Genomic DNA, 23430 nt, shown 5'->3' on the forward strand with positions numbered 1-23430 from the left:
GGCTTGTAACTGGAGGGAGGTCCCATAGAGTCATTGATCTCTCGGTGTTCTGTGTCCTTGGTCTGGTATGGACCAGTGTGTCACGCAAGCTGGGTGCTCTTTTAAATGAGAAAAGGGGTAAAGGGATATTGGCATCTGTACTGTTCAGAATACCCCAGTGTTTGCGCACAGATTTCTGAATTCTGTTAGACTGTGCATTAAATGTGCTGACAAATGTTAGTCTATCAAGAGGTGGTTTGGGTGGACGTCTGTCCAGCAAAGCCTCACGATTATTGTTCGATGCACGTTTCCATGCTCTTTTCATGAGATGTGAGGGGTATTTGCGTTCCTGCAGTTGGGTAGAAAGGATGGTAGCATGTTTGTTAAACAGTGCCTGAGATGAACAATTCCTCCTCAGTCTGAGGAATTGCCCAACTGGAAGGTTTTCTTTCAGGGAACGTGGATGGTGGCTATTAAAAAGCAGCAAGGAGTTCCTTGCCATAGGTTTGGTGAACAGTTCGCTCTGCAAACCTCCAGCTTCTGTAAAAATTGACAAATCCAAAAAGGAAAGTCTTACATGGCTGTATTCCAACGTAAAGTTGAGATATTGATTACGTTCATTCAACCATTGGTGAAAGGACTCTATCTCTCTTTCGGAGCCTCGCCATACCATCAGGATATCATCTATATATCTCTTCCATAGCACCACATGGTGGAAGAATGGGTTGCTATGGTTGAGAATATAGTCCTGTTCAAATTGATGTACATAAAGGTTGGCAAGGCTAGGGGCAAAAACACTCCCTATGGATGTTCCGGAGATCTGGAGAAAAAATTGGTCTTCGAATTTGAAGAAATTTTGCTTAATGGCTATTTCAGCACATGCTAAGATGAAGTTCACAGGAGTGATACTATCCAAGTCTTCTGACGTCAGGAGATGTCTTACGGTGTCCAGGGTGTCTTGTTGGGGTATGCAAGTGTAGAGGGACTCGACATCAAAGCTGACCAACAGGTCGGTCTCTACATTATACTCTACACTGGGTAACAGTCTGAGAACATCAGCTGTATTTTCTAAGTATGTTGGCATCTTCTTGACGAGGGGTCTAAGAAAGAAATCTACAAAAGTAGAAACAGGTTCCAAGAGAGAGCCAATCCCCAAAATAATTGGACGCCCTGGTGGTGGTCTGGTGGCTTTGTGGATTTTTGGTAGGCAGTAGGACCCAGGTGTGACAGGGTTCTCTGTCACCAAGAATCTAGCTTCCTGAGATGTAATCCACCCTTCGTTATGTCCTTCGTCTACCAGATTTTTTATCTAAGAAAGTAGATGTGGAGTGGGGTCTTCAGATAGGCGTCGATAAAATTGATGGTTATCCAATTGTCTCAAACATTCTTGTCGATCCTGGACCATATCCAAGACTACCGTTGCTCCCCCTTTGTCTGCTGGTTTTATTATAATAGTTGGATCTTTTGCGTTTATAAAGCAGCATTAACAAAATTCCATGGCCTCAAACGCCTTACTATTAGAAACTTTGTTGCAACCCAATCAAGGCGTTGGACAACTCCTCCAAGGAAGTCTTTGAAATTGGGCAAAGCTTTATGAAACAACAGGCTATGAAGAGTACCTTTGTGCCCTCTGCCACTCTATATGATCATTTTTCAACCTTCTTTCAGGAGAAGATTCAAGCCATCTATTCTTCTTTTATTGAGATGGAGTCCAATACCACAACTCTCTCCCCTCCTGCCAATCTAGTGTATGGGCTGCATTTCGCCCACTTTGACTTTAATCTTGCCTTTTGGATCTGTATAGAGTAAAGTCTGTCTTGCCCCTAAATCGTTGCCCTGCCAGATTCTGTAAACTGCTGGCCCCCGTTCTTAACCCTCATTGAAATTCTATCTGGAATGCCTCTTTGTTTCCAGACAGTTACCCATCATCATGGAAAAAGGCGTATGTCCTGCCGATCCTCAAGAAAGAGGATGCAGACCCAGCAGTACTTAAGCATTATAGGCCTATTTCTCTCATGCCAGCATCCGCTAAAATCCTAGGGAAAGAAGTTCAGAGGCAGTTATCTGACTTTCTGGAGGCTAATAACCTCCTTCATGACTCCCAAACGGGTTTTAGGTCGGGCTACAGTACTGAAACTGCCTTGTTGGAGGTGGCAAAAACTATATGGGAATCTTTATATCAGGGTAACTGTGCCATGCTTATGCTGCTGGACTTGTCCGCAGCTTTTGACAAGGTATCCCACCAGATTTTGCTAGCAAGACTAGCACTGTTAGGAGTTATGGGAACTACTTTAGCTTGGGTCCGCTCCTTTCTCAATGCCCCGCCACAGCAAGAGTTCCTCTGCCCACATGTTTCCTCTTCTAGTCTTCTTGTGTTCGGAGTCCCCCAGGGTTTGGCGTTGAGCCCTACTTTGTTCAATGTTTACCTTACCGCCCTAGCATTAGTATTTGAGCATTGTAGTGTGAGAGTAGTCTCATTTGCTGCCGATACTCAGTTGGTGTTCTCTGCAGAGGTTGCATTTGATAGTTTTAGGCATGTCTGATCAACATCTTTGCCTGGATGACAGACAGTTCCCTAAAACAAAATGCAAAAACAACAGAGGTGCTGTTTTTTATTTAACCTTCTCCTCCACAATCTGATCTCTGGTGGCCGGGGGAGCTTAACCATCCTCCCGTTCCTGTCACCTCAGCTCAAAATCTAGGTGTTAAATTTTATTCCAAAATTCAGGGCGAAGCCCAGATTGGTCAAGTTTCTGCCTCCTGTTTTTGGAAACTGAAAGCCTTACGGAGATTTCTTCATCTTCTGCCAAGGGACTGCCGGGAAACGGTGGTCCATGCTCTTATCACATCTCTACCGGCTTATGCCAACAGCTTATACTTAGGTCTTTCAGTATACCTGATTCGGAAATTTCAGATTATCCAGAATGTGGCAGCCATGCTCATTAGAAATGTGCCACTCCGTCACCACATCTCCCTTCACCTGCGCAGCCTCCACTGGCTTCCATTTAAAAGGAGAATCGAGTTTACGGCACTGTCCCTGGCTTATAGAGCATCAAGAGACAGTGGTCCTGGATATCTGAAGAAGAGACTCCAGAAATATTGCCTGAATGTTGCACAAAGGCAAAACATTCACCCCCAGTCACAGATCTGGGTTTAATCCATCGTTATTTTGCTCTCCAAGCCATCTCAGTTCAGACATGGCCATATGCAAATCAGTTTTGACCCTGTGCCTCATGGGAACAGTCAGCCCGAACTGCCAAGCCATGTCTTCCCGGGACCGGAATCAAGCATCCTAGGATCGGTTTCTGGCTATCAGCGGTCTTCAGCCAGGATAGCTTGACTCCAGTGGCTTAGTGATCACGGGACCCATGTCTGGACATACCCATCCCACATAGGGTGAACAGCAAAACACACAAGATGATGGACGGAAGGTTGATCAATGGCAAAACATTCAGCCCCAGTCATAGATCTGGGTTTAATCCATCGTTATTTTGCTCACCAAGCCACCCCAGTTCAGACATGGGCATTTGCAAATCAGTCTTGACCCTGTGCCTCATGGGAACAGTCCAGCCTGAACTGCAAAGCCATGTCTTCCCTGGACCGGAATCAAGCATCCTAGGACCGGTTTCTGGCTATCAGCCGCCTTCAGCCAGGATAGCTTGACTCCAGTGGCTTAGTGAGCACGGGCCCCACGTCTTGGCATACCCTTCCCACATAGGGTGAACAGCAAAACACACAAGATGATGGACGGAATGTTGCACAATGGCAAAAGATTCACCCCCAGTAACAGATCTGGGTTTAATCCATGGTTATTTTGCTCACCAAGCCACCCCTGTGCAACATTCCGTCCATCATCTTGTGAGCTTTCTCTGTAAGAACAGATGTCCTATCGAATTCCATGCCAGACCATCTTTGCAAACCTGAGACGGAGCTTATGTTCAGGAAAGCTCTGAAAACCTGGCTATTTGATCTTCCTTAGTCTGTTCCTCCCGTTTCCTTTATCTGTAGTTCCGCTGTCCTATCGCTGGGAACCACCGTTGGTGGTAGCCGTGCGCTCTTTAAATATAATTGGTTGGTGGTTGGTTGGTTTCAAAGCCAGGCACCACTTACATTTACTAGTAACTGATAAGAAACTTAAGGCAGTGCCTCCCATTTCCACCTGCCTCCAATTAAAAAGAAACATGGAAATGAAAATGAATGCTCAGCTGCATTTTTTTCTGTTCATATTTCCATTAATGGAAATAAGAACAGATTATCTTTTTTACCTTATGTGGCTAATAGAGGTCCCTTTACAACTCCACAGTGACACTAAGTAACAGACTGTGGCTCTGCTCACTTTCATTTCTTCATGGTTTTTCCTTTATTACTTATGCTAGTGCTGGGATATTTTTAGAAAAAAAAACTAAACATCATTTGCAATGCCAATAACTCTAAATTTCACTAATACGAAACCTATTGCATTGCAAATGCTTGTTTTTGTTCTTCGCTATTCTCAATACAATCTTTAAAATGTCATATCTACTGTCCTACTAATTGGATGTTTGTTGTTTTGGTCTTATTTCATTTATTAAAGAAAATTCTATTTTTGTAACTTGGTGTGGGAACCTTTTTGTGTGGTGTTATCACTTTATTACTGTTCGAAGGGTTGCGCAAATACTTTATATATTGCCCATTATGTTAAGCCTGACAGCTCAGTCAAGTTACCAGAGGGGTGAGCGCAGGTTAATTTAGGGTTGGCATGTGCCTCAACCTGACAAGGATTGTGTTTGCTGCTTGACTTGGGCTCACACCCCAGTCAACCATCAACCGAATTTCTCACAGGCCATCAACACAGGAATAGAGATTGTATTTGTACAACTTTTAGCTGATATACACTGATATGGACATTTTGATAAAATAGGGTCTACCACAAGGGAAGGTACCAATGGTACATCCGATCCAAGCAAAATATACCTTTGGGGGAAATATACAAGTTGGAGAAGATTTGGTATAGATGGTGACAGCTCTTTGCAGTTTTACGTATAAATATAGGTATAGGATTTGCTGCTAGTTTTGCCCTGAGCCGGAAAGCCGGGGTATTAGGCCACAGATCTTGCTGTCTCTTGACCTATTTGCTGCTATTGCGTTTTTGCACAAACATTGTTTTAAAATTGATTTTATCGTGTTGTACACTCTCCTGGGGACTTGCTACTCACCTTGACCCTAACAGCCTTCCCCACAGCCAATTAGGAGCTGATGCGAGACGCTGAAAGGGTAAGCCGTCATCTTGGGTGAGGCGCTGGGTTGCGGACCAGTTGGTTCTTCCGCCCCGCCCTAGCTGGTATTTAGTGCCGTATTTCCAGTTCCTCCTTGATTTCTGCTAGTTTTGCCCTGAGGCAGAAAGCCGGGGTATTAGGCCACAGATCTTGCTGTCTCTTGACCTAATTGCTACTATTGCGTTTTTTCACAAACATTGTTTTACAATTGATTTTATCGTGTTGTACACTTTCCTGGGGACTCACTACTCACCTTGACACTAACAGACTTCCCCGCAGCCAATTACGAGCTGACGCAGGACGCTGAAACGGTAAGCCGCCATGTTGGGTGAGGCGCCGGGTTGGGGACCAGTTGGTTCTTCCACCCCACCCTCTTCCTGTAATTATGGCAGACTTTTCCCGACCGCGCAGCGGGCGGGCGGGTGCACCAGGCGCGCCAAAGGCGTACCCGTCTGCGCCCGTCCGCACCCAAACGGGCCCTGGGGCCATATCCCCTGGCCAAACTTCTAATCCGCCTCGAAGACTTATCGACAAGGCAGACCAACTGCGAGCATATGGGTTCCATCGTAATGCAGACTGCTCCACTTTCGATCTGACTAGTAAATTCTCTCAGTCTTGTTTAGGCTGCCCATTTTCATTGGAAGCCCCTCTGCTGTGCCGTAACTGTTCACCTCAAACGCCGATTTTATCTAAAACGGCATATAACTTTCTCAGTATGAACTGTCGCTCTGTACCCAAGCACAGACGGGAGATCTTTGATCTCCTAAACAAGGAGCAATCTGACGCTCTTTTTGTCACTGAATCTTGGTTCCACGATGGCTCTGGACCAGAATCGCGGAAGCACTTCCTGACAACTATGCCATTGTTAGGTGCGATATGGGTGGCGAAAGTTGGCGGGGGCATTGCTATCATTTTAAAAAATGTGTATCAATGCCAATTGGATCACACCACCTTAAATAACTGTGAAGCTGCGTCCTTCAAACTTGCCCTCCATCCAAAAACTTCACTGAAGGGCCTTTTAATCTACCGCCCTCCCGGCCAAGCCAATTACTGGGTTACCCATCTGTCCGAACTAATTTCTTCTATCCTCGCAAACTCCAGTACTTTCCTAGCCGTGCGTGACTTTAATATTCATCTGGAGGACTCCAACAACTCCTCGACCAGAACTTTGATTGCCGATCTCAAGGCAATGAACATTATTCTCCACAATCACGGCCCGACGCACAAAGGTGGTCACCTTTTAGATCCTATCTTATCCAATTTATCACACTTACAATGTCATCCGGCCGTGCCCGTTCTTTGGTCTGACCACTATCTAGTTAGTTTTAGGGTCACACCTATGAACGTTTTAGCTCTACACAGAAATACCCATGCGATAAGCAGGAGGGCATGGAAAAAGTTGGACATTGTCTTGCTAAATAACGTATTAGCCACTCAACTTCCCGCAGAATTGCTTGCGTCAGTTGACGTCGAAACCGCAACTATATTGATGGACTCTTGGCTTAAAAATGCCATCAACATCTGCCTCCCTGCTTCTTTCAAGAAGGATGCACTCCACAAGACTCCAGCCCCTTGGTATACGGAGGCGTTAAAAGTGGATAAATCTTACTGCAAAAAGCTCGAATGCATTTGGCGTAGAGACTACTCCCAGCCTGCAGCACTCGCCTACAAAAATGCCCTAAAAACCTATCATAAAGCCTGTGCCCTGACCAGGGCCAACTTTGTCACCAAAACCATAACTGACGCTATCGACAAATCAAAAGTATTATTTGGCCGTGGTAAAAAACCTTGCTGGCTCCCTAACTACAGCAGAAGCTCCCCCTTTGTCGAGCTGTAATTGTGACGAAATTTCCTAGTTTTTTACTTGCAAAGTGGACAAGATTCAGCAGGATATTTCCACTCAAAATAGCCATAACAGCCATGTGGTTTCTTCCACATATGCAACGTTGGCTAACCGCCACTTGGCTTCCACTATTGGTCCGTTACTAACCTGGCCCGATTTACAGGCTGATGGTCTTCTTGAAATTCTGTGTAAAATAAAATATGCCTCCCCTTCCGACCCCTTACCTATCGCTGTACTCCGGTCACTTGATCCCCCGCACCTGTCTGCGATTTGTTCTACTCTGAACCTCTCCCTCAAGACTGCTACCGTCCCAGCCAGTTGGAAACGCGCAATGATCACGCCGCTGCTGAAAAAACCTATTGCAGACCCTGAGATTCTTTCAAACTATCGCCCTATTTCATCGTTGCCTGCCTTTTCTAAGTTTCTAGAGCGACACATTCATCACCACCTCACTCAGTTTGTGACCACAAATACCTTATGGCATCCTTCGCAATCAGGTTTTCGGACAGGTTTCTCTACGGAAACAACACTCCTGGGCGTCACGGAGAATCTTCGGTCCCTGCTTGACAGGAGTGAGACGGCCGCGCTGATATTACTTGACCTCAGCGCGTCGTTCAACACCATCTCACATAAAATTCTCCTTGACTCTCTATCCACCATGGGTATTGAAGAACCAGCCTTTGGCTGGCTGGCTTCCTTACTCTCTGACCGCACTTTCCAAATTTTCTCCCACTCAGCAACCTCTAATATTTATTCCCAGCGTCACAGTGTCCCCCAAGGTTCCATTCTTAGTCCTTTACTTTTCAATCTTTATGTTTCCCCTCTGGCCCACATAGCAGACATCGTCGGACTTACTTTGTTCATGAATGCCAACGATCCACAGGTTGTCATTTCCCTTACTAAATCTGACAAGGCCTCCACCTCTCTCCTTCAGTTTGGACTTGGGGAAATCGCCAAGTGGATAAACCACAATTTTCTCAAATGAATGGGGGGAAGACGGAGGTCCTCGTCCTCGGGCACAAACCAGATCTTTGGTCCCCCAGACACTGGCCTGCATAGTTAGGCCCACTTCCTTCTCCTGCGGAGCAGGTCCGTAACCTGGGTGTCATCATCGACAGGGGTCTGACAATGCAGGGTCAGGCTAACAAGGAGCCATCAACATGCTTTACCATCATACGCTGGCTCAGAAAGATCTTGTGGATGCTGCCCAGTGACGCCCAGAGATCTGTGGTTAATGCCTTGGTCACCTCCAGGTTAGATTATGGCAACATACTCTATTAGGGGTGGCCAAGGCAGTCACTCGACGCCTGCAACTTGTGCAAAATGCCGCGGCGCGCCTTCTCAGTGGCTGCCGCAAAACTGATCACATATCTATTCGCCTTCCTGACCTTCACTGTCTGAAGGTGGAGAACCGAGTGAAGTTTAAGGCGCTTAGCTACATGCATAAGATTAGGAATAAGGTGGCACCTAGGTACTTGTAGACCTTGGTGAAGTGCTATTCTCCTACCCGTTCCCTTCGCTCCTCTTTCCAAATTCTCTTTTCTGTGCCTAAGGTCAAACTCTCCAGAATGGGAGGTCGCTCCTTTACCTATCTGGGGCCCAAGTTATGGAACTCCCTCCCTCTGGATATTTGGTCAGAGGACTGTTACACTCGCTTTCGTAAAGTTTTCAAGACCTGGCTTTTTGATCAATAACTTAATGGCCTCTTCTTTCTTCTGTTAGCTGCATTATCTTAGCGCCGGGAAACCCTTTTGGGTAGCTGTCGCGCTTTAAAAGCTCAAATAATAAATAAATAAATAAATAAAATACGAATCAAAATTACTGGGATCCAATCAAAAGCAAGTAACTAATTACATTTTTGTGAGTTAAGGCTAAGTCCGATATATAGACTTAGTACTGCGCCATGACTTTTAGTAAGTCTCCAAAGGCATGCCTGGATCCTCTCATTGATGTTCAAAATGGACTTTGTGCACATGATGCTGTTCAGTAAAGTAGAACTGCACTTCCCAGATTAATTTTTTATCAATGTAATTGTTTCTTTTTCTTATGGTTCTGCAAGTTGAGTTTACATGTATTTCTCCTTGTAGCTTTGTGAGTAAAAGCATGCAGAAAAAAGGTTAACAGAGGCTTCAGCTGTTTGAATTTGTTTTTGTCCTGGCCAAAAAGGGTACATCAGCAGTAATGGGGGCGGTTTGAGGTCTAGATAGTTCTACAATCCACTCTGTGAGATTTCCCTTCTACTGTGTGTAAATAACAAACATACACCTTCCGGTTATATTATGGATAGTGGTGCTGGGTACAGCTGCAGTGATTGTAATTGTTTTTTCTCTATCAGTGTGGCGTGTGGGATTAAGGCTCCTCTAGTCTAGAGGGATGCAGCAGTTGCAGGGAGAGTGCAGTGCTGGCTGCTACCTGGAAGCAGCAGTGGGGCGAGGTGGGGGGAAGGGGCAGGAGAATGGTTGGGGTATGGGTTAAAAAAATATACCACTGAGCTTCTGGCCTGCTGACCAGCCGCTGCCTCTCCTACATTCTTTCCTGGCTTCTTGGAGGAGACAGGAAGCACCAGGGATCCCAGGCTCCCTGCAGCCACTCACAATGCTGCAATACAGCCTTGTGATTGGTCTGTGAGAAAATAGAACCAACAGTGGACTCCAATAGCTTCATCTCCTTAGTGTGTTCCCGAAGTAATGGATTGGTAGTATATTGTGAATCGGTGTGCACAATCAGCTCCAGCACCCGCTGTTGTGTGGATTCCAACTGCCAGGCAGATATACAATATTTTGAGACCACTGGAGCGGGGCACTACCAGGTGAGTATAATGTCAATAAAGAAGTTGATCAGTGTCTTCATTGCAAAAATATGAGTCTTTATTTCAAACAGTCCATGCAAAGCATCAGCCAACGTGTTTCATTCAATTTATGAGCTTCGTAAGGGCAAGCATGAAGATATGCAGGTGCTGGCGAACAGTGCTTCTTTACAGGGTGGTTCTTTTTGGCCCAATCTGGTCCGGTCCCTGATGTTAAATATGAAGGCCAAAACGGTTGGTCTCTGGACTATGTCATTTAGCGCGGGCCTCCTTGAGAAGAGCCTGTTTGGTGTTCCTGAAGTTAGGCTTAGCTTTGTCTCGACTCACTGAAAAGCATCTCCTACATCCTCTTTCTGGCTTCTTGGAGGAGACAGGAAGCACCAGGGATCCTAGGCTCCCTGCAGCAAATCACAACGCTGCAATACAGCATTGCGATTGGTCTGAGCGCTGTGACACAATGATCAGATTGGTCTGAGTGCTGTGACACAATGATCAGACAGGGGCTGGAGTGTTGGGTATGTGCTCCACACAGGCTGTAATGCAGCCTGCATGGAGAAAACAGTATGTGCGCATGACTGTTTTGGGTGGCCCGAGAGGGCCAGCCAAGCACTCATGCTCAGAAATAGAGTGCAAACCACCCCTCCCCCTGCTCTGAGAGTAGCCTAAACCCACTAAGACACCACAACATGAAAAACGTTTTTTACACTGTAAAAAGCAGTGGGGCCACTGGTGAGCAAATATGGACAAATAGTGTGAGCGCTGAAACACACAAAATATTACCTCTGTCATGATGGAAGCAAACATTGTCCTGCAGCTGCTGTTTCTCTCCCATCTCATTTCATATTAAGGAAGCATTGCGCTACATCTTTGCATCACTATTGATGTATATAGTTGAGGGACGCAGCATTTCAGTGATATACCATGTACAATCCAAACAGCTTATACATGAGGTCAATGAATTAAAGATAATAATAGAAAGGAATGAGACCACACAGGTTTTTTTTAACAGGAAGAAATAGGAATAAAATTATTTAGCAGTTTTATTAAACAATGGAATGGGTTAGCCAATGGACTATCCGAGGGAACACAGCAATTATATGACCTAAGTGGAGTACTCCTCCTGATTTACAAACAGCCACCAGGAACAGAGAACTTATGTTGAAATATTTTGGCACTTGCGGTTGTGGATGTGAGTATGACTTAATGATCATGAATGGTGAATGGCAAGCATAGTCCACTTTGCATGACACACACGTCCTTTCTCAGTGAATCTAGAACTAAAGTAGTGGGCACTATTTGTGCAGTTTGTTCCACACTGTATGTGAACAAGTCTTTCAAACAGGCCTGGCTTTAGCACTGGTGTACGCAAGTGCGACAACCATTTTTGGTGCCCCCATTACCTCCTCCTTATATTCCCCTCACTACCACTGGGCAAAAGTGCCCACAATCTCCATAGACCCTCTCTCACATACATCTCATTTGTTTTAAAGCACTGGTAGAGGTAAAAGAATGTATATCTATCCAGATGAACCCTTTTTTAGCAACATTAGGAATAAATAATAAAAGACTGGGGGTGGGCATATCATCCTAACCTATTTTAAACAGCTTGCATTCAGCTCTTTGATGACAGTTTGTAATAGTATTTGTTCTAAATCAGGGTTGGATCTTATGAACTACTGTAACAAAGGGATCTCTGTGACAAAGGCAGTAATCCACTTAGCTATCCACATAAAATACAGATCTGTGATCTGCACTGTATGCGTTCTTTGCAGCAGGCATATTAACCTTCTCTGCTACTTTATGGTGAGTCAAAACTGCCATTAGACAAAACTCCGATCTCTCTCTCTCTCCAGCAGGAAAAGTAATCACAATCTTATCATGACGTTTGTATTGCTGCTTTAAGGCTGGACGCGCAAGAAATTCTGATGCAGGTGTTTTAAAATTGTAGGTTATTGCCAAACAGGACCCCCTGCTCCCCCCCCCCGTGAGCTTCCATCCCCAGGTCGGCCCTAAAGATGGTCCTACTTTCAATTAATCTCATTATATTGTGTCTGTAGTAGAACACATTCCGCTGCAGAAATACAGAGACATAAAAAACAAAAATCATTTTCCAACATGATCTCCACTCTGTCGTGTTTATATTCCCAACCTCAGATTTATGTTGGGAATGTACGAGGCAGTCCGATCACGGGTGTCATGCTTTGTTAGCAGGGAAATGTCATCCCACCAGCAGGGTTAATACCTTGGAAGCCATGATTGAAATGCACTACAAAACCTTACTGTATAAGTGGTTCTATTAACAGGAGCGGCTCCTCCGCTCCGCTCTTTGAGCAGGAAAAATAAAATGGTAATAACATAGTTATTATCATTTTATTTTTCGCAGTTTCAGGACTGGGTTAGGGTGGTGCGGGGCTTGTGGCACAGGAGGAGTAGTGTTTTGCACACTTCAAGTGAGCATGACTGCTTGGCCGGCTGTCCTGACCTGGTCGAACAGTCATGCGCACTTTGTGTGTTACCCACCAGTCTGCATTACACAGCTTGGTGGGGAACATGCCAGGACCCCAGTCCCCATCTGAGCACCAATACATGGCGCTCAGACCAATCACAATGCTGCATTTCAGCGTTTTGTTTGGTTATGGGGAGTCGGGGTGTGTCTCGGTTCCGGAGAAGCAGAGGAGAGATGTGGCCTGCTGACGAGGCAAGTGGTAATTTTTTTAATTATTATTTTTTATGTGTCTCCCCAGCACCCCCTACCCCCGCCCCTCCACCCTCGTTCCCTGCCAGCCACTTCTGTCTCTTACTACATCCTGACCTGGGCGACCATCGAGTAGATGATAATCGGGACATATGGGAGCATACACATCTCACTTACAAAGATTCCTGAGGCTATTTATCTTTAAACTGATGTCGATTTGGCCAAGTTCATCAACCCTAACCATGCTCCTTGTATCGGCTTCCTGTCGGATTTAAAATGGATGTCAAGTTTGGCCTGCAAGCGAATAAAGCACCTTGTAAACAAACTACCCGGCCCTCCTCCTGTTCTGTGTCCTGGTCTCCCCTCACTGCTCCAGCACAGAGCCACAATCTGTACACAAGCTGATTAAACTTTGTTTCAACTCAACGGCGCTCCCCAAGGTGTGAGGCTTTCAGCTTCTGTCTTTCAGGCCTTTGAAAGTAGCACGGGCAGGAAGTATCCAGGGACTTCTCGTCCTGCTTCTAATTAACATGCCTGTTTTGGTGCGGTCACTGTCAACTTCTGAATCTTCATGTTAGAATTAAACATGAAATGTTTCCAGGCTATCTACTACCAGTTAGAAGCCGTATCTAAGAAGCACGGAATGTTATCGTTGTAATATTTACTCGTGAATCCCTGCCTATGTAGAGAAAACCATCGTTTTTATACCATCTCAGATTCAATTTTATGATGGTTGTAAATGTAATTCTGTATTCATGCTATGCTAATAGCATCCGTTTTTAAAGAAAATGTATTTTAAGTATTCATTTCCAATTCCTATTTTAAATATGTTATGATGATAGTTATTTTTTCCTAGTATAAAACGCATTAGTCTGCTCTTCAGCTTTCTCTTATCTATTAAACTAGATTATTTTTCGTGTTCTCAGACGTGTCCCTTTTCAATGTTAACGATTATATTAAATATCACATTAATCTTTTTCAGCCTTTTACCGATAACTTCAGATTTTTCTAAATAATGCAGATGAAACACATCTATGTCTTCCAAAACAATTGTAATACAAAAAAGAACTCCTGATGCCAAATTATAATACATTAAGAAAATTTCGTACTGTGGGCCATATTATCAAGAAAAGGCGATACATTATCGCCGCTTTTATCGGCAGGAAACTGCCGCTAAAGCGGCGATAATGGGCTTGATATTATGCTCTTGTGAATTCCCATAGAAGCCCATGTTCACACCAGAACATGGGCTTCTATGGGAATTCACAAGGGCATATTATCAAGCTCATTATCGCCGCTTTAGCGGCAGTTTCCTGCCGATAAAAGCGGCGATAACATATCACCCTTTCTTGATAATATGGCCTCTATTTTTAAACAAATTGAGGAGAAATCTGCTAAAATATATATATTTAACTCCACACCAGGACATAACTGCTTATGCGACAATTACCATTGACGTTTATATATATCACACAACAAAAGAGATATACTTCCTCGCTATGCCCATCTTTGGAGAAGTGACCCACCCATTTCCTGGAAAGTGCATCACATAACCCGAGCAGCTTGAACAATGCAGACAAGATCACAAGTTTACATAGTGACACAGTACAACATATCTTTCAGTGCTTGTAAACAAATACATAATCTGTGATCACAATAAAATAGACACAACAATAAATAATTGCATCACCAAAGCAAGACAGAGACATTGTACGAAGTGAAATTATTGTGCTATGATTAAGAATTTTTTGGAGAATAGGCATTAACAAGACGCCAGGAGATATAACGTGAAAAGACATCATGTCATAAAATAATATTCTAGTGCTGTAAGCTGTAAGCATAATACAAGCAGTAAGCCTTTTCGGTGCTGTTTCCTCAGCTATGGAACACACTACCTGAGCCACTGCGCAGGGAAGAGAATCTCCTCCGCTTTAGAAAGGGGTTGAAAACGCTGCTGTTTAGGAGGTCCTTGTGAGCCATCTAGGCTAGTGGATGCCTTTCTGTATTGTTAAAGTTGTTGTTTTACCATCGATTCCCGAGCGCTTAGAGGCCTGCAGGTGATTGAGCGCGCTATAAATCAAAAATAACAATAACAATAACACTCTGCAATTTAAAACTATTCAGCCTGTAAAGTAACTATCTTAAATCAACAAGGTTTTGAGATGTGTGCGAAAGAGATCTGATGAATCAACAGCTGCACTACACTAATGATGACACCTGCATACCCATACAAGCTTCTGTCTAAGTCATCATCAGCACTGTTCAGATCATAACCTGCAACTCATCGGAACATAAAGTAGAAGCTCTCAAGTTATCACTGTCCACATAATGTATACAACTCATCAGAAAGCAGACTTAAACTTCCTGTTCACCTGTGCAGTATCGCATTACACAGCCACCTGCAGCAACTATTTCCGCCTTCCCAGCTGACCTCTGTACTCCTCCCACAACATAGTCTGATCGCAGTCATCCACGACACTACCTAGATCCATGCATCCCAGACACCTCGTGGGGATTCAGCACATAAACAAGCCATGGTCTGCATGAAAGACTGAGTAGTGTGAAGATCAACACTCAAGACAACCCACAGATACAGAAGGATCAACCAACGACTGAGATTCAATGTATATATACCCTAAAGTCACTCAAGCGATTCCTTCCACTTCTCCATAGGGAGGCCTAGGAGACTGTTTTGCGTGCTCTGATTCTGTCAAGGCTTGATTATGCCAATGCTCTCTATAGTGGTCTCCCTAAATACCTTATAAAGCGAATGCAGATCATTCAGAACGCGGCCGTGCGTCTTCTGTTCCATCTTCCACGAAGAACTAGTGCGCGTGCCCATCTTCGTGAGCTCCACTGGCTCCCTGTGGCACATCGCATTATGTTTAAATCATTGGTTTTGGCCTTTCGGGCCCTGCACCAGCAAGGCCCACAATACTTGCACAAGAGGTTTTCCTTTTACACGCCTCATCGTGCTCTTCGATCGGCCAATCTTCGTCTGATGTCTATACCTAAAATATGCGAGACTGGGCGGCCAGTCAATTTCGGTCCAAACAGCACGGGCCTGGAATGCCTTGCCGCTCTCTCTGCGAGCATCAACTACATTGGCAGGTTTTAAGAAAGGGCTAAAAACCCATCTTTTTAACCTTAGTATTTAGTTCTCTGCTTCTTTCTTTTTGGACTGGGTCAGTTTAGTGCCTACATACCGCGCCAGGATACTCTGTAGTAGCAGAGCGCGTAATAAAATATTTTATAACATAACATAACATATATGTTCTAATTAATCTAAAATCTCACTGATTTGGGCTGGCCAGGCAGTCTGTTAAATAGCACCCTATTAAAGCAGAGGCACCTCCCTAATGTTACAGTGTGTGTAGAAGTACAGCCACAGCAGGTTCAGCCTCTGGCTGTGCCCCCTCGACTGGAGGGCTTATTGTTCACAACCCCTAGGACACCAAAACTGCTTCAAAGTGATGCAATGCACACATTCTCCTGTAGTGCTAGAAACAAGTACATGAATGTGGTCTCCTCAGCTTCCTCTTTTCGTTTTGTGTGTGAGAGATCTGGTGTGTGTTGCAACATGCATCTGAGCACCATTCCCTAAAACATATATGATATGTCCACAAAATGATTTGAGCCTATATCTGTCATTAATGGGTCTAATCATTAGTGGGTCTAGCAAAGTATGCCTCCACTTATCTACTGGTGCTTAGAAGCACAAAGCGTCAACTGTGGTTATCTACTCACGCTGGATCAGGACAAAGTCACAACATAAGATCAACTGCAATGGAGCACAGGACGGATACAGGGACAAAGTTAGCCACACTGAACAAAAGTACCTTAAATCCCGGCTGAGGAGTGACGGTAAGTCCCACATCAAGGATGCATCATGCAGCAGAGGCGAGGCACTATCCTTGTGTGGAAATGTGACAAAAAGAGTGGATATTTCGAGGGCGGGGCGGTCCAGTGGCAATGTAAGGTCTGTGAGTGGAGATGCCTCATGCAGCAGTGGTTCTAAGGAGCAGTGGAGGTGATGGATCACACAGCAGTGATTCTGAGGAGCTGCGTGCTGTACAGTGAAGTATTGCATCAGGGATGAGTTGTGCAGTGTTGGTTCTGCTGGGTCCACAAGTAAGCTGGCAGAGCACCTTCAGGCCAACATCCAAGGGTCAGGGACTAGAGTTGTACCACTTTGAGGGACAGGGCTCACAGATAGCAGAGTCCAGTTGCAGTGTTCAAGGTTGTGGGAGCCTGTTCTGTCCCTGAAGCAGTGATCAGGAGCCAAGTCTACTCGCCCTTGTAGTCCCTCTGGTGGTCCTGGGTTCACGGAGCAAGTCACGTCCATGCTCTCCATCCAGGCAGCAGGGCAACAGAGTGGCAGTCCATCATGTAGAGATGCACAGCAGTCCTCTTGAGTCTTCCACAGGTCCAGACGTTAACTGACAAGTTGGGTCCGAGGGTCCAATATTTATACCTGGCACCCACTTTGAAATAGTATAAGGTTCTGGGGGTTTCCACCCCAAGGTGTCTTGAATATCCTTCCTCCATGCGCTGGCCCAGCTTGTCTGGGTCCACAGAAGGCTAGTGTCAAATTCTTTTTCAGTGTACTCAGGCAGAGCCTTTGTGATGTGCAAGTGTCGTATGTGACAGCTCCTCCCTCTCATCCAGTCGAAGATGGCCCATCCTGCCAACATCTATTGCCCTTTGTCTCACTGTCTGGGCGCAATACACAAAGACCAACTACCAGCTACACCTAGTCATGTGACCCAGGATACAGACCGCAGGCACCAAATAGTAAGGACAAAAAAACTGACAACTTTTTAAAAGTGGTATTTTTTGAACTATGAAAAAAAAATCTGACTTTACCATTAACCCCTTCCGTGCTCCCGCCGGCCGTTGCCCATCGCGAGCACTACCTGGCTGGTGCTGCGAACGTCAAACGGCCAACACGCCCCCCCCCCCACTCCTTAGAACGCCCGCACTGCGCCGAAATAACGGCCGCTGTAAACGGGTTAAAGAGGGTTTTGAATTACAATTCCATAGACACCAAAATTGATATTCCTACCTACTCCCAATTGAAAATTACCACTTATTAAATGTAATTAGATAAACCAACATTATTCTATGGGAGAGGCGGGCCTCAGAGTAGTGACAAACACATTTAGATGTTTTTCACTACCAGCATTTGTTAAACTTAAAAGTATATGTCCAACCTTTTAAATACATTGTGCCCTGCCATCTGGGCTAGTTAATATCTACTGCAATCAAGTATAGCTACTTGACCACTGTGCACTGTTGCCACTTACAACTGTACTGTACTGTAAAACTTGATTAACAACACATTGATCACCTTTGAACTTAAACATTCATGTTATGTTTCTCAATTTGATTAAACACATAAATCTTAAACAAAATGCACGAAATGGTTCAACTCATCATAACGTATGATCAGTTATAATGCAAACAACAACATTTTTATGTTTCGTAATAATAATCAATGGATCCAATTTTCTTATATGCACGCCCAATGTATTTCGGGCTTGCCGCCCTTCTTCAGGGGAAAACCATCTGAAAAATATCAAAAGCATATTCTTTTGTCATACATTACAATGCACAAGGAAATTTACATGTGTTACTGCATTGTTTTCTCGCTATATCCTTAGTGGATGAAGCTTTCTAAACATGAGAACTATCATGTGGTATTTTTTTAAAGTGAAAGTTTTGACCTTCCGCTCACGGGAACTTCGATGGGCTTTGCGGGGGACCCCCGCATACACCAATACCTTTATGGCTCTATTTGACAAAGAGAATGTGTACAATGATCAATAATGGACAAACCTTTTATTGTATTGTTGATACATTGATGATATTTTATCATCTGGACCAACATGCAAGAGAGATTGGAAGAGAAGATAGCACAACTAAATTTAGTTGACACACATATACAGTTCACTCACAATATCAGTGAGACATCAATAGCTTTTCTACATGTTCTAATAAATAGGGAAAATAAGGAGATTCACACAGAAGTGTTCAGAAAAGAGACACACAAGAACAACGCACAATTGTTTCAAACATTTCATCCCCAGAATCTCATTCTGAATTTAGCATACTCTCAACTACTAGGAATGAAAAGGATTTGCTCTTGTTCCAGTGTATTAGAAGAGAACTTAAGGTAACAGATACAAAAATATATTGCAAGAGGGTACCCTTCGGAAATTCTAGACAATGCAATAACATGTCTGAACGCCCTAGATCGTAGAACTCTTCTGATTAATCAACCCAAAAAAGAAAAAGAACAACAAGTATTTGTGTCAAAGTTTTCCTCAAGTTCCAACAAAGTGAAAAGGATAATCAACATCAGATGGAAGATACTACAGAATGAGCCGGATTTTAGCAACTTGTTTAGAGACAGACCATTATATGCGTTCAAGAGGTCCAGAAATTTGAAAGAAATGCTAAGGATTACACATCCCACCGCTATTCATAAATATTATGGCACTAGGAAGTGTCAAAATTGTGTTTACTGTAATAATGTCATAGTTGGAAATAAGATGAACCACCCGTATACAGGAGAAGGACTAAAACTGCATCATTATTCGGACTGCAACACGAAACGCGTGAAATATGGGATTAAATGTCCCTGTGGACTGTACTATGTTTGAAAAACAGAGCGAAAAGTAAAAACGCGGGTATAAGAACATAAAAGAAGAATAGGAATACAGAATAGAACCAGTACCTTAGAACTACACTGGCTAGAAACCAAACACACAATAGCGCAGGTGAAATTCCATGTGATCGAAGTTGTGGTACCTACCCCAGGGAAGGATATCACTAGAACCCCGCTGCAGAGGGAAATCTTTTGGATCAGTAGACTTGATTTGCAGGATCCAAAAGGTTTGAATGAAAAAGTAGATTTTGGATGTTTCTTATGACACATTGCGTACGGTAAAATTGATTTAACATTGATGTTCTGTACTCATATGACAAAAAGAGACTCTTATGGATATTGTAGACTGTACTGTATTAGGTATCTCTAACCTTGTATTTACAGTGGACGGTTGTTTTTCCACATAATGACATTTGGTTACCAGTGTTAGACTTACTGTTATGTTTACGAGATGAGTATTGGGAAATGTATGACATTAATGATATTGCATACATCTCCCCATTTACAGATTGACTGGGTTTAGGCATTTTATGTCATTTAGTAGAGTGGTATTTGATTTCCACAAGTTGAGGGTATTTTATTTTTCTTCTTTATATTTTTCTCTGTTTTATCTTTTCAACCTTTCTCACATGGGGCATGTTCAGAGATTTAAATTATTATTGGTGACGGTAATGGGTCTTCGGTTGGACACTTGGATTGGGAATGCAGATGGCGTGGCACACTAACAGTTGTGTCAGAGGGCATCAATCAGTTGGGGTATGTACAGCGTAATGCATTGTCGACCATTCTAAGATTGCGCTTAGTTTATGAAGGGGTTTGCACCATAGTCTGTCGTCTATTTTTATGGTTGGCGTGTGGCGCAGTACAGCCAGAAGTTTGAGGTTAAAGAAAGCACTCATGAGTGAGGAGTTACACATACGTCGAGCGGGGAACAGTAGAGTACATTAAGACTGCGAAAAAGGTAAGATTACGTTACATCGGCTTGGAAAGTGGGGAAAATGTGAAATAGACACTTGAATTTATGGGGTCATTACAGGGGACTGTTATCGACAGCACGAGCCAGGATCAAGCTCGCTACTATTGGGAGGAGCATAACCTAAGGGCGAACGGGGAGACGAGTGGAAAGATATCTTTCGAGGTGAGAACGCATGCTTTGAGATAGGCAACGTAGAGTGGTTTGAACCTGTTGGTAGAATGATAGGCTGTGACAGGGATGTGTGTTTGTCTATTACAGTAGATGCAGTGGATGCCGGCAAAGCAGAGTCAAGCCATCGAGTACGCATAGGAAGAGCACACGTGACTAGTATCGTTGCGAAGTCAGTCACAAGATTAAGGCAGAGCCCAACAGTTGTCTAAGGTCGTATTGGTGTAGATAAATCAACTTTCACACATTGTTTTACAGAATTGGCTTCAAGGTGGCGCACAGAGTATGTGGTAGATTGAGAAGTGGCCCTGGGCGCCTTCTCCTCTAAGCCAAAATGCCTTTGGTGTGGCGTTCCCCAGGGGTCAGCGCTTAGCCCTATACTTTTTAATGTTTATTTAGCTCCACTCTTCACCTTGATTGCCAAATGGGGGGTCTAGGCGATTTCGTATGCAGATGATACTCAATTAGTCTTCCCCTACTCAGAAGTATCGGAGGCAGTTTTTAGTAAAATGAGGGGCTGCCTTTGAGATGTGGCCTGCTGGATGAATACCAATAAATTAAAACTGAACGCAGGTAAGACTGAGGTGGGTTTTTTTGGCAAAAATACACCCCCCCCCTCGGACCTGTGGTGGCCACCTGAAATGGGCCCTCCACCGACCCCCAGTACCAATGCAAAGAACTTGGGGGTGAGATGGGATGACAGTCTTTACTTTTCTTCCCATATTCAGCAAGTCACATCAGGGTGTCTTCACAAACTTAGGAATCTCCGCAAGTTTCTTTCTCTTCTACCAGAAGATTGTCGCAAAATGGTAGTCCACGCGACTGTTATATCCAGAGTAGATTACGCGAACGGCCTCTATCTTGGCTTACCAAAATATTTGGTTCAACATTTACAGATCGTGCACGAATGCGGCTGCGAGACTGATAAAGCACATTCCTTTTAGACAGCGTGTCTCTCCGCATCTGCGCGACCTGCACTGGCTCCCAGTGGCAAGCAGAATCAAATTCAAAGCCTTGACCCTGGTGTTCAGAGCTCTAAGGGGCACTTGCCCCAATTATTTAAAACTCAGACTCCCCCGCTACCATCAGGAGAGGCTCTTGTGCTCAAATTCCCTGCTTCAACTACTCGCCCCACTAGTTAGAAAAGCTCGACTCTGAGGCAAGTCCTTTTCTGCTGGCACGGTGAAATTGTGGAATGCCCTACCGCCCTCCATCCAATCTGCTATGACAGAATCTGGATTTAAGAAGCAATTAAACACCTGGCTCTTTATGCAGAAAATCTAAGCCCCCCTTCTGCTATTCGCTCTACTTTACTGCTCACATAGCGCCGGGACACCTCCTTGTGAGGTAGCTGTTCGCGCTCTACAAATATCAGTATTATTATTATTATTTTTATTAGGCACTCTCCAGCCTGGTGAGGCAGGTTTTTATTCTTTGTTTTTGTTTAAGAGCATGTTGCTAATCAGACTGAGACAGAGGTGACTGGCATACTACCCCAATGGTGGACTGACCACTCCCTAATCCACTTTAAGATCACTATATCCACTCATGTAAATAAAAATGCCTGTCCTGCAACCTACCAAATGGGAGGAGACTGGTCTAAACTACCAAAAGATAAAACGGATCCTACCTTCACCAATCAGACACCTTTTTCTCTGGGTAATTCGGTGGGTCAGAATTATCTTGCCTACTGTAATTATATCACTAATACCCTTGATAAACTTGTCCCCCTAAAAAAGATAAGGTATAGAGGGAAACCGTCAGCCCCCTTGTTCAGTGAGTAGCTGAAATTACTACGTAATCAGTGTAGACAGGCAGAAAGGAAGTGGCGAAGGCTCTATCTAGAGTCAGATAAGAGATTGCTAAAGATAGCGCAGAATAAATATAAAGGGGCCATCGTCAAATCAAAAGCTCTTTTTTATGCCACTTCTATACTTCAATCACCGAACAGCACAAAAACTCTCTTTAATATCATAAGGGACCTCTCCAACCCGGACTGCACGAGCAACAGGGTGGTTGCAACACAAAAGCTCTGTGACAAATTCTCTATCTTCTTTGAAGAAAAGATTGCCAAAATCGTGGGGGGACTTGTTCAGGATAAAGCCAGCAGTCAGGACACTCTCCTTTTGACTGTCGAGGAGGAACCATGGGCAATATCATCTATTGAGAGTTTTCAACCTCTGACAGAAGAGCTCTTTAACAGCCTTGCTCTTAGTGTATCTTCTGGCTCCCCCTTAGACCCCCTTCCTTATAAGATCTGGAAGGAGTGTGGGCCAGAGCTATTTCCCTGGATGCGACTGATCTGTTGCCAGTCACTGGAGGAAGGAGTAGTGCCGGAGATATGGAAGCAGGCAACAGTAACTCCCCTACTTAAGAAACCCTCACTGGACCCAACTATTCCAGCTCATTTCAGGCCTATATCCCTCCTGCCCTACCCTATAAAAATCCTGGAAAAGGCTGTTAGTAGATCTTTGTCGAGCTATATTGAAGATAACCGCCTACTGGATAAGGATCCGTTTGGGTTCCGCCCAGGCCATTGGACAGAGACTGCGTTGGCTACCATGCTGGACACACTGCGAATGTGAGCCGACAATGGTAATTCATCAATACTAGTGTTGTTGGATATGTCGGCTGCATTCGACACGGTAAGCCACGCAGCCCTGCTAGGCAGACTGGAGAAACTGGGGGTGATGGGCAAAGCTCAGACATGGCTACAACCATACCTGTCAGGTAGACAACAGGTAGTGACCATGACTCCGTATGCTTCTCCTAAATGCCTGGTTCACCATGGAGTGCCACAGGGCTCGGCGATCAGCCCTATCCTTCTTAACATATATTTGCGGCCTTTGATCCCCATTATAAAATCTTATGAGATCGACCTTATCAATTACGCTGACAACACCCAATTGGTGTTTTCCCTTGAAGGGAAACATGCAGTGTCTATGGACACATTCCAGGAATGCATGTGTCGGGTTTCTGGTTGGCTCAATGCAAATTCTCTACAATTTAACAAGGGGAAAAAGGAGATAGTCTACTGC

General features: G+C 44.3%; 1 pseudogene; it reads left to right on the forward strand.

Annotated features, from left to right (window-relative positions):
- LOC147748916 (uncharacterized) overlaps nucleotides 1-22977 on the forward strand; it is a 62719-nt pseudogene extending 39742 nt beyond the window's left edge.
- The last annotated feature ends 453 nt before the right edge of the window (nucleotides 22978-23430 follow it).

The sequence above is a fragment of the Lissotriton vulgaris genome, chromosome 1_1, assembly GCF_964263255.1.
Source record: "Lissotriton vulgaris chromosome 1_1, aLisVul1.2, whole genome shotgun sequence".
Taxonomy (NCBI): domain Eukaryota; kingdom Metazoa; phylum Chordata; class Amphibia; order Caudata; family Salamandridae; genus Lissotriton; species Lissotriton vulgaris.